A 13125-nucleotide genomic window follows, 5' to 3' on the forward strand; every position below is an offset into this window, starting at 1 on the left:
GCAAATGACTTATCTGCCTTGAATAAACATGATCCAGTGACGATATTCTGCAAGTGGCATCGTAAGGACCCGACTCTGACTATTTTTTTCAGCCTTCGACCTAGAAGCATATGTTGGGTTATTAAAGTTTTCAAATATTATTTTTTTCTGGCAAATCTGTTTTGAACGCCCGCAAATGACTTATCTATCTTGAATAAGCATGGTCCAAAGACGATATTCTGCAAGTGGCATCGTAAGGACCCGACTCTGACTATTTTTTGCAGCCTTCGACTTAGGAGCATATGTTGGGTTATTAAAGTTTTCAAATATTATTTTTTTCTGGCAAATCTGTTTTGAGCGCCCGCAAATGACTTATCTGCCTTGAATAAGCATGATCCAGTGACGATATTCTGCAAGTAAAATCGTAAGGACCCGACTCTGACTATTTTTTTCAGCCTTCGACCTGGGAGCATATGTTGGGTTATTAAAGTTTTCAAATATTATTTTTTTCTGGCAAATCTGTTTTGAGCGCCCGTAAATGACTTATCTGCCTTGAATAAACATGATCCAGTGACGATATTCTGCAAGTGGCATCGTAAGGACCCGACTCTGACTATTTTTTGCAGTCTTCGACCTGGGAACATATGTTGGGTTATTAAAGTTTTCAAATATTATTTTTTCTGGCAAATCTGTTTTGAACGCCCGCAAATGACTTATCTATCTTGAATAAGCATGGTCCAAAGACGATATTCTGCAAGTGGCATCGTAAGGACCCGACTCTGACTATTTTTTTCAGCCTTCGACCTAGGAGCATATGTTGGGTTATTAAAGTTTTCAAATATTATTTTTTTCTGGCAAATCTGTTTTGAGCGCCCGCAAATGACTTATCTGCCTTGAATAAGCATGATTCCATGATGATATTTTGCAGGTGGCATCGTAAGGACCCGACTCTGACTATTTTTTTCAGCCTTCGACCTAGGAGCATATGTTGGGTTATTAAAGTTTTCAAATATTATTTTTTTCTGGCAAATCTGTTTTGAGCGCCCGCAAATGACTTATCTATCTTGAATAAGCATGGTCCAAAGACGATATTCTGCAAGTGGCATCGTAAGGACCCGACTCTGACTATTTTTTGCAGCCTTCGACCTAGGAGCATATGTTGGGTTATTAAAGTTTTCAAATATTATTTTTTTCTGGCAAATCTGTTTTGAGCGCCCGCAAATGACTTATCTGCCTTGAATAAGCATGATTCCATGATGATATTTTGCAGGTGGCATCGTAAGGACCCGACTCTGACTATTTTTTTCAGCCTTCGACCTAGGAGCATATGTTGGGTTATTAAAGTTTTCAAATATTATTTTTTTCTGGCAAATCTGTTTTGAGCGCCCGCAAATGACTTATCTGCCTTGAATAAGCATGATTCCATGATGATATTTTGCAGGTGGCATCGTAAGGACCCGACTCTGACTATTTTTTTCAGCCTTCGACCTAGGAGCGTATGTTGGGTTATTAAAGTTTTCAAATATTATTTTTTTCTGGCAAATCTGTTTTGAACGCCCGCAAATGACTTATCTATCTTGAATAAGCATGGTCCAAAGACGATATTCTGCAAGTGTCATCGTAAGGACCCGACTCTGACTATTTTTTGCAGCCTTCGACTTAGGAGCATATGTTGGGTTATTAAAGTTTTCAAATATTATTTTTTTCTGGCAAATCTGTTTTGAGCGCCCGCAAATGACTTATCTGCCTTGAATAAGCATGATCCAGTGACGATATTCTGCAAGTAAAATCGTAAGGACCCGACTCTGACTATTTTTTTCAGCCTTCGACCTAGGGAGCATATGTTGGGTTATTAAAGTTTTCAAATATTATTTTTTCTGGCAAATCTGTTTTGAACGCCCGCAAATGACTTAACTATCTTGAATAAGCATGGTCCAAAGACGATATTCTGCAAGCGGCATCGTAAGGACCCGACTCTGACTATTTTTTGCAGCCTTCGACCTAGGAGCATATGTTGGGTTATTAAAGTTTTCAAATATTATTTTTTTCTGGCAAATCTGTTTTGAGCGCCCGCAAATGACTTATCTGCCTTGAATAAGCATGATTCCATGATGATATTTTGCAGGTGGCATCGTAAGGACCCGACTCTGACTATTTTTTTCAGCCTTCGACCTAGGAGCATATGTTGGGTTATTAAAGTTTTCAAATATTATTTTTTTCTGGCAAATCTGTTTTGAGCGCCCGCAAATGACTTATCTGCCTTGAATAAGCATGATTCCATGATGATATTTTGCAGGTGGCATCGTAAGGACCCGACTCTGACTATTTTTTTCAGCCTTCGACCTAGGAGCATATGTTGGGTTATTAAAGTTTTCAAATATTATTTTTTTCTGGCAAATCTGTTTTGAGCGCCCGCAAATTACTTATCTGCCTTGAATAAGCATGATTCCATGATGATATTTTGCAGGTGGCATCGTAAGGACCCGACTCTGACTATTTTTTGCAGCCTTCGACCTAGGAGCATATGTTGGGTTATTAAAGTTTTCAAATATTATTTTTTTCTGGCAAATCTGTTTTGAGCGCCCGCAAATGACTTATCTGCCTTAATTAAACATGATCCAGTGACGATATTCTGCAAGTGGCATCGTAAGGACCCGACTCTGACTATTTTTTGCAGTCTTCGACCTGGGAACATATGTTGGGTTATTAAAGTTTTCAAATATTATTTTTTCTGGCAAATCTGTTTTGAGCGCCCGCAAATTACTTATCTGCCTTGAATAAGCATGATTCCATGATGATATTTTGCAGGTGGCATCGTAAGGACCCGACTCTGACTATTTTTTGCAGCCTTCGACCTAGGAGCATATGTTGGGTTATTAAAGTTTTCAAATATTATTTTTTTCTGGCAAATCTGTTTTGAGCGCCCGCAAATGACTTATCTGCTATAATTAGATATGATCCAGTGACGATATTCTGCAAGTGGCATCGTAAGGACCCGACTCTGACTATTTTTTTCAGCCTTCGACCTAGGAGCATATGTTGGGTTATTAAAGTTTTCAAATATTATTTTTTTCTGGCAAATCTGTTTTGAGCGCCCGCAAATGACTTATCTGCCTTGAATAAGCATGATTCCATGATGATATTTTGCAGGTGGCATCGTAAGGACCCGACTCTGACTATTTTTTTCAGCCTTCGACCTAGGAGCATATGTTGGGTTATTAAAGTTTTCAAATATTATTTTTTTCTGGCAAATCTGTTTTGAGCGCCCGCAAATTACTTATCTGCCTTGAATAAGCATGATTCCATGATGATATTTTGCAGGTGGCATCGTAAGGACCCGACTCTGACTATTTTTTGCAGCCTTCGACTTAGGAGCATATGTTGGGTTATTAAAGTTTTCAAATATTATTTTTTTCTGGCAAATCTGTTTTGAGCGCCCGCAAATGACTTATCTGCCTTGAATTAGCATGATCCAGTGACGATATTCTGCAAGTAAAATCGTAAGGACCCGACTCTGACTATTTTTTTCAGCCTTCGACCTAGGGAGCATATGTTGGGTTATTAAAGTTTTCAAATATTATTTTTTCTGGCAAATCTGTTTTGAGCGCCCGCAAATGACTTATCTATCTTGAATAAGCATGGTCCAAAGACGATATTCTGCAAGTGGCATCGTAAGGACCCGACTCTGACTATTTTTTGCAGCCTTCGACCTAGGAGCATATGTTGGGTTATTAAAGTTTTCAAATATTATTTTTTTCTGGCAAATCTGTTTTGAGCGCCCGCAAATGACTTATCTGCCTTGAATAAACATGATCCAGTGACGATATTCTGCAAGTGGCATCGTAAGGACCCGACTCTGACTATTTTTTTCAGCCTTCGACCTAGGAGCATATGTTGGGTTATTAAAGTTTTCAAATATTATTTTTTTCTGGCAAATCTGTTTTGAACGCCCGCAAATGACTTATCTATCTTGAATAAGCATGGTCCAAAGACGATATTCTGCAAGTGTCATCGTAAGGACCCGACTCTGACTATTTTTTGCAGCCTTCGACTTAGGAGCATATGTTGGGTTATTAAAGTTTTCAAATATTATTTTTTTCTGGCAAATCTGTTTTGAGCGCCCGCAAATGACTTATCTGCCTTGAATAAGCATGATCCAGTGACGATATTCTGCAAGTAAAATCGTAAGGACCCGACTCTGACTATTTTTTTCAGCCTTCGACCTAGGGAGCATATGTTGGGTTATTAAAGTTTTCAAATATTATTTTTTCTGGCAAATCTGTTTTGAACGCCCGCAAATGACTTATCTATCTTGAATAAGCATGGTCCAAAGACGATATTCTGCAAGCGGCATCGTAAGGACCCGACTCTGACTATTTTTTGCAGCCTTCGACCTAGGAGCATATGTTGGGTTATTAAAGTTTTCAAATATTATTTTTTTCTGGCAAATCTGTTTTGAGCGCCCGCAAATGACTTATCTGCCTTGAATAAACATGATCCAGTGACGATATTCTGCAAGTGGCATCGTAAGGACCCGACTCTGACTATTTTTTTCAGCCTTCGACCTAGGAGCATATGTTGGGTTATTAAAGTTTTCAAATATTATTTTTTTCTGGCAAATCTGTTTTGAACGCCCGCAAATGACTTATCTATCTTGAATAAGCATGGTCCAAAGACGATATTCTGCAAGTGGCATCGTAAGGACCCGACTCTGACTATTTTTTGCAGCCTTCGACTTAGGAGCATATGTTGGGTTATTAAAGTTTTCAAATATTATTTTTTTCTGGCAAATCTGTTTTGAGCGCCCGCAAATGACTTATCTGCCTTAATTAAACATGATCCAGTGACGATATTCTGCAAGTGGCATCGTAAGGACCCGACTCTGACTATTTTTTTCAGCCTTCGACCTAGGAACATATGTTGGGTTATTAAAGTTTTCAAATATTATTTTTTTCTGGCAAATCTGGTTTGAGCATCCACAAATGACTTATCTGCCTTGAATAAACATAATCAAGTGACGATAATCTGCAAGTAACATCGTAAGGACCCGACTCTGACTATTTTTTTCAGCCTTCGACCTAGGAGCATATGTTGGGTTATTAAAGTTTTCAAATATTATTTTTTTCTGGCAAATCTGTTTTGAGCGCCCGCAAATGACTTATCTGCCTTGAATAAGCATGATTCCATGATGATATTTTGCAGGTGGCATCGTAAGGACCCGACTCTGACTATTTTTTTCAGCCTTCGACCTAGGAGCATATGTTGGGTTATTAAAGTTTTCAAATATTATTTTTTTCTGGCAAATCTGTTTTGAGCGCCCGCAAATGACTTATCAGCCTTGAATAAGCATGATTCCATGATGATATTTTGCAGGTGGCATCGTAAGGACCCGACTCTGACTATTTTTTTCAGCCTTCGACCTAGGAGCATATGTTGGGTTATTAAAGTTTTCAAATATTATTTTTTTCTGGCAAATCTGTTTTGAACGCCCGCAAATGACTTATCTATCTTGAATAAGCATGGTCCAAAGACGATATTCTGCAAGTGGCATCGTAAGGACCCGACTCTGACTATTTTTTGCAGCCTTCGACCTAGGAGCATATGTTGGGTTATTAAAGTTTTCAAATATTATTTTTTTCTGGCAAATCCGTTTTGAGCGCCCGCAAATGACTTATCTGCCTTAATTAAATATGATCCAGTGACGATATTCTGCAAGTGGCATCGTAAGGACCCGACTCTGACTATTTTTTTCAGCCTTCGACCTAGGAGCATATGTTGGGTTATTAAAGTTTTCAAATATTTTTTTTTTCTGGCAAATCTGTTTTGAGCGCCCGCAAATGACTTATCTGCCTTGAATAAGCATGATTCCATGATGATATTTTGCAGGTGGCATCGTAAGGACCCGACTCTGACTATTTTTTTCAGCCTTCGACCTAGGAGCATATGTTGGGTTATTAAAGTTTTCAAATATTATTTTTTTCTGGCAAATCTGTTTTGAGCGCCCGCAAATGACTTATCAGCCTTGAATAAGCATGATTCCATGATGATATTTTGCAGGTGGCATCGTAAGGACCCGACTCTGACTATTTTTTTCAGCCTTCGACCTAGGAGCATATGTTGGGTTATTAAAGTTTTCAAATATTATTTTTTTCTGGCAAATCTGTTTTGAACGCCCGCAAATGACTTATCTATCTTGAATAAGCATGGTCCAAAGACGATATTCTGCAAGTGGCATCGTAAGGACCCGACTCTGACTATTTTTTGCAGCCTTCGACCTAGGAGCATATGTTGGGTTATTAAAGTTTTCAAATATTATTTTTTTCTGGCAAATCCGTTTTGAGCGCCCGCAAATGACTTATCTGCCTTAATTAAATATGATCCAGTGACGATATTCTGCAAGTGGCATCGTAAGGACCCGACTCTGACTATTTTTTTCAGCCTTCGACCTAGGAGCATATGTTGGGTTATTAAAGTTTTCAAATATTTTTTTTTTCTGGCAAATCTGTTTTGAGCGCCCGCAAATGACTTATCTGCCTTGAATAAGCATGATTCCATGATGATATTTTGCAGGTGGCATCGTAAGGACCCGACTCTGACTATTTTTTTCAGCCTTCGACCTAGGAGCATATGTTGGGTTATTAAAGTTTTCAAATATTATTTTTTTCTGGCAAATCTGTTTTGAGCGCCCGCAAATGACTTATCTGCCTTGAATAAGCATGATTCCATGATGATATTTTGCAGGTGGCATCGTAAGGACCCGACTCTGACTATTTTTTTCAGCCTTCGACCTAGGAGCATATGTTGGGTTATTAAAGTTTTCAAATATTATTTTTTTCTGGCAAATCTGTTTTGAGCGCCCGCAAATGACTTATCTGCCTTGAATAAGCATGATTCCATGATGATATTTTGCAGGTGGCATCGTAAGGACCCGACTCTGACTATTTTTTTCAGCCTTCGACCTAGGAGCATATGTTGGGTTATTAAAGTTTTCAAATATTATTTTTTTCTGGCAAATCTGTTTTGAGCGCCCGCAAATGACTTATCTGCCTTGAATAAGCATGATTCCATGATGATATTTTGCAGGTGGCATCGTAAGGACCCGACTCTGACTATTTTTTGCAGCCTTCGACCTAGGAGCATATGTTGGGTTATTAAAGTTTTCAAATATTATTTTTTTCTGGCAAATCTGTTTTGAGCGCCCGCAAATGACTTATCTATCTTGAATAAGCATGGTCCAAAGACGATATTCTGCAAGCGGCATCGTAAGGACCCGACTCTGACTATTTTTTGCAGCCTTCGACCTAGGAGCATATGTTGGGTTATTAAAGTTTTCAAATATTATTTTTTTCTGGCAAATCTGTTTTGAGCGCCCGCAAATGACTTATCTGCCTTGAATAAACATGATCCAGTAACGATATTCTGCAAGTGGCATCGTAAGGACCCGACTCTGACTATTTTTTTCAGCCTTCGACCTAGGGAGCATATGTTGGGTTATTAAAGTTTTCAAATATTATTTTTTCTGGCAAATCTGTTTTGAACGCCCGCAAATGACTTATCTATCTTGAATAAGCATGGTCCAAAGACGATATTCTGCAAGTGGCATCGTAAGGACCCGACTCTGACTATTTTTTGCAGCCTTCGACTTAGGAGCATATGTTGGGTTATTAAAGTTTTCAAATATTATTTTTTTCTGGCAAATCTGTTTTGAGCGCCCGCAAATGACTTATCTGCCTTAATTAAACATGATCCAGTGACGATATTCTGCAAGTGGCATCGTAAGGACCCGACTCTGACTATTTTTTTCAGCCTTCGACCTAGGAACATATGTTGGGTTATTAAAGTTTTCAAATATTATTTTTTTCTGGCAAATCTGGTTTGAGCATCCACAAATGACTTATCTGCCTTGAATAAACATAATCAAGTGACGATAATCTGCAAGTAACATCGTAAGGACCCGACTCTGACTATTTTTTTCAGCCTTCGACCTAGGAGCATATGTTGGGTTATTAAAGTTTTCAAATATTATTTTTTTCTGGCAAATCTGTTTTGAGCGCCCGTAAATGACTTATCTGCCTTGAATAAACATGATCCAGTGACGATATTCTGCAAGTGGCATCGTAAGGACCCGACTCTGACTATTTTTTTCAGCCTTCGACCTAGGAGCATATGTTGGGTTATTAAAGTTTTCAAATATTTTTTTTTCTGGCAAATCTGTTTTGAGCGCCCGCAAATGACTTTTCTATCTTGAATAAGCATGGTCCAAAGACGATATTCTGCAAGTGGCATCGTAAGGACCCGACTGACTATTTTTTGCAGCCTTCGACCTAGGAGCATATGTTGGGTTATTAAAGTTTTCAAATATTTTTTTTTTCTGGCAAATCTGTTTTGAGCGCCCGCAAATGACTTATCTGCCTTGAATAAGCATGATTCCATGATGATATTTTGCAGGTGGCATCGTAAGGACCCGACTCTGACTATTTTTTGCAGTCTTCGACCTGGGAACATGTGTTGGGTTATTAAAGTTTTCAAATATTATTTTTTTCTGGCAAATCTGTTTTGAGCGCCCGCAAATGACTTATCTATCTTGAATAAGCATGGTCCAAAGACGATATTCTGCAAGTGGCATCGTAAGGACCCGACTCTGACTATTTTTTGCAGCCTTCGACCTAGGAGCATATGTTGGGTTATTAAAGTTTTCAAATATTATTTTTTTCTGGAAAATCTGGTTTGAGCGCCCACAAATGACTTATCTGCCTTGAATAAGCATAATCCAGTGACGATAGTTTGCAAGTAGCTTCGTAAGGACCCGACTCTGTCTATTTTTTTCAGCCTTCGACCTAGGAGCATATGTTGGGTTATTAAAGTTTTCAAATATTATTTTTTTCTGGCAAATCTGTTTTGAGCGCCCGCAAATGACTTATCTGCCTTAATTAAACATGATCCAGTGACGATATTCTGCAAGTGGCATCGTAAGGACCCGACTCCGACTATTTTTTTCAGCCTTCGACCTAGGAGCATATGTTGGGTTATTAAAGTTTTCAAATATTTTTTTTTTCTGGCAAATCTGTTTTGAGCGCCCGCAAATGACTTATCTGCCATAATTAGATATGATCCAGTGACGATATTCTGCAAGTGGCATCGTAAGGACCCGACTCTGACTATTTTTTTCAGCCTTCGACCTAGGAGCATATGTTGGGTTATTAAAGTTTTCAAATATTATTTTTTTCTGGCAAATCTGTTTTGAGCGCCCGCAAATAACTTATCTGCCTTGAATAAACATGATCCAGTGACGATATTCTGCAAGTGGCATCGTAAGGACCCGACTCTGACTATTTTTTTCAGCCTTCGACCTGGGAGCATATGTTGGGTTATTAAAGTTTTCAAATATTATTTTTTCTGGCAAATCTGTTTTGAACGCCGGAAAATGACTTATCTGCCTTGAATAAACATGATCCAGTGACAATATTCTGCAAGTGGCATCGTAAGGACCCGACTCTGACTATTTTTTGCAGCCTTCGACCTAGGAGCATATGTTGGGTTATTAAAGTTTTCAAATATTATTTTTTTCTGGCAAATCTGTTTTGAGCGCCGCAAATGAAATTCACAACCGATTCGCGTAAAAATCTGTGACCATATTCTATGATTAAAAAGATTTTTTTTGTCGATCCAGTTTTTGGAAAATTTTCAAAATGGCGGATTCATTGTAAGTCGCGCCTAAACAAATAGCCATATCGATATCATAAGAGTTTCTTCCTTGTGAGACATGTTTACACAGTGATTTGCGAAAAATTCAGACATTTTAGAACGGTGGTTTAGGGGGTAATATTTAGTTATTTAAGTTATACTCGAGAATAAGTAGCCTAATTTCACCATTTCACATATAACCACTCGTGGCTCAGATGGAGTACGCTCGCTTTGTATTGAAGAGGTTCTGGGTTCCAACCCCAAACAATGAATTCATTTTTCCTTTTTTTGCACTTTAATTTCCTATTTTTGATTGACTAAGATTTGTACCAGGAAGAGAGAGGTCCCTGGATCTATCCCCGGAATTGTAACTTTTTGTATTATTTTTTGCATTTAAATTTCATCTTGTTGATTGATCATGCTAAGCGCGTTCGTATCAGTCGTTATGTTTGAACTTTTTTTTCAGCCATTACAGTTCAAGGAGACGGACAATTGCGCAGGCGAAAACGGGTGCGATGTGTGGGGGGACCATGTTCAGGATTTTTCGGAGCAAATTTTGCACTTTGATTAAATTATCAACTTTTTCGTTTCTATAGATTAGTTGTTAATCGGAATATTGATATTATTTTAGGAACAGAAGTTTAAACGTAAATGTTTGTTTTATTGCTTTAAAATGAATATCATAGCTAAAATAGAGAAACAGTTTTTATAGCATTTTTCCCCAGCTCCTGCCGGAGCTGCAATGTTTCAAGATGGCTCTCGCGGCAGAAAGTTACGGTACGGCACGTGGCATTATTGTAGATAATTTTGGTGTATATAGATTACTAACAGTCGGCGATGAGAAAGTGGCGCCATCTAATAGATCAAAGGCGAAAGCAAAGGTATAGGGTTTCAAGCGATGGCGCCATAACCTTTAGGCTGTGCCCGGTAAGATGGCGCCGTTTTTTGACATTTAATAAATTGAACACATATTAGTGAATTAGGTTCAAAGTCAAATGGCGTTTTAAAAGTTTTAATCACGTGTCGAAAGATAAGGCAGTAAATTTACGTGGCTACAAAGTGTTCTTTGACAATACACCTCTATTTCAAATTCTCTTTGCTGTTAGTTACCCAAATCAGTTGAACAGTTTGCTACTTTGCTGTGCGGTATTTAGAGCACCAACATAGGTCTTGACTGGCTTAAAAAGTTAAAATGCTCAGAGTTTTTGTATATTTTTGATTCGTTATTTTTGTTGCATGTTGAGACGGCCCAATGATGCTATTTTGAGGTCATTTACTGAAAATAGGTCCGTTGGCACTGTTTGATGTATCTTTCTAATCATGCTCTACCCGTTCCTCGCCTTTACCATTACTACCGATCAGATTTGATAACGGCACTGTCACAAGAACTTACATTATTCAGTCAGCGGCAGTAATGCAGTTGGCAGTAATGTCGCGTTACAAATACTGCGGCAGTAGTGCAGCTGCGGTTGGGAATCCGAACGTTACCTTTACATTGTTTACCTATAGAGTAGTGGTCGACCTGGGGTATCTTGCTGTAGGTTGTTTATACGTTGCGCTTTAAGTTTATTTGTATAATTTAAAACGCAGCAGTGACAGCGAAGTATTCACACACACACACTCAAAACGTTTTACCTATGACCAAAATAAAATTCATGAAACGGAACGCAAACTTGTCATGATTGACAGATGTCAAAGTCAGAAAGCCCATGAAATGCGGGAATCAAGTTTCAACAAAATATGTTGTATACGTGCGAAATATGTTTAAAAAATTCACCACGTCGTACAGGACGGTAAGTTTTATTTAATATTGATGCTATTGACAAAATTTTATTTGTATTAAATACACATAATGATGTTTTTATGATTACGGCAGTATTTTAGTGATTTTTGGCACTTCGAAAGTTGTGGGAAATATTGTACTCCTGACCGCATATGGATGGTATTTTTCACTGTGTGAGCAATATACTTCATGTAGTTATTACACTTGCAGATCAACGAAACTCTCGACTTCTTTAAGAGCAGTCAGGTGGATACATCTCTCAATATGTTCGTAATCTCAGAGAGCGTCTAAAGCGAGCAATCCGATGATAGCTTTATGCTCGACGACATTGGAATGACGAAGATTGGATCAATGCGAAATTAGCTCAAATTCAAAATACGGATACAGAAGATGACGTTTTATTTCGTGAGTAAGTATATTTTTTATTTTTCAATATGTTAAATTTAAAGGCCGACCCACACCGCTTGCACAGCACCCCTGTCACACCGGGTAACGCGCACGTCACGCAGCGCACGCCACGCAGGGTGCTGTACACGTCACGCATGCGCACGCTGCAGCTCTGCGTGCAGATCCGGCGCCATTTGCGTACTATGATGCCCTAGCCTCTAGACAACTAACAATGTTCGATAGTAGTTAGTCGGATGAAGAGGAAGCACTCCTCTTACTTTTTATCACAAAATACTCCTGCGAAATCTAAAAGGGTGTGAGTTCACAAAATCAATGGAAAAAGATATTTTGATCGGCGACAAAGGTTTTGCACTGCAAACATTCTTAATGCGACCATTCTTTCTTAATCCATTATAAAATCTACCACACGCACCGGCCGACTTGTAAATAAATACTGTGCGTGTCCGAACCTGCTCGGTTCGCCCTCTCATAGGGAACGCCGGTAAATACAACGTCATCACTGCACGCAACGAAGCGACGTTGCCGCTCCGCTGCGTGCATGCGTGCACGCAGCACGCAGCCGGTTTGTCTCGTCGGAGCTGCAATGCGTGCAGCTCACGCGCACGCGTACGTCACGCAAGCGGTGTGTCATATCTTATGAGAATTCTTAGTTTACAACGCAACGGGACGCGCACGCGCACGTGCACGTCTACGCACACGCAACCGGTGTGGCCTGGCCTTAAATTCCTTTTTTTGCAATCAAATCTTATTTCAGGTGAGCCATCCATCAATTTGTGTCAACAAGAACAGTCCCAAAGCATCCAAGAAAGTACCAGTGTTTCTATTACTGACTTGATTATATAAATCATGCTATTTATTTAATAATTTCAAGTAATACTAACTACATTTATAGCAATTAAAATATATGTCTGAGCTTATATTTTCATTGTTATATATATATAACTGGTGGGTATTACCTGTTAGCCTGCCCCAGAAACACCAATGCCAAGCCCTGTTCCCAAGGTATAACAGAAACTCTGCTTTGAAGCCTTATGATGAAATGGGATTCTTACTGTCAAGACCTGATGAAGCATTACAAGGATCCCACAGAGAGCTTAAGTATTTTATGGGCATAAATATACTTAATAATGGAAGTGCCTAGCCCTGTTGGAGTGCAGTGCTCTACAAAAATAAAACAAATCATAGAAACTAAATATGGTGTTTTAATCTTCTACCAGTATAAAAAAGTTACACATCTTGTAATACCCTAAATTCAATACTATCACTAGCCT

At 38.8% G+C, this 13125-nt stretch overlaps 1 protein-coding gene and 1 long non-coding RNA gene across 3 annotated transcripts in view; one reads left to right on the plus strand and one right to left on the minus strand.

The window, feature by feature from the left end:
- The window catches only part of LOC133525745 (apoptosis-stimulating of p53 protein 1-like), a 322549-nt gene that overhangs the window by 150368 nt on the left and 159056 nt on the right, over positions 1 to 13125 (minus strand). The gene's annotated exons all lie outside the window — the stretch shown is intronic.
- LOC133525737 (uncharacterized) lies at positions 10328 to 12766 on the plus strand. Of its 2 annotated transcripts, XR_009800622.1 has the most exons (3): positions 10328 to 11456; positions 11657 to 11855; positions 12609 to 12766. It is a non-coding gene; the product is annotated as an uncharacterized LOC133525737 (long non-coding RNA). The 2 variants fall into 2 exon arrangements; XR_009800621.1 differs by lacking the exon at positions 10328 to 11456 and having other exon boundaries at positions 11473 to 11855.

Source organism: Cydia pomonella, chromosome 15 (assembly GCF_033807575.1).
Source record: "Cydia pomonella isolate Wapato2018A chromosome 15, ilCydPomo1, whole genome shotgun sequence".
NCBI lineage: Eukaryota > Metazoa > Arthropoda > Insecta > Lepidoptera > Tortricidae > Cydia > Cydia pomonella.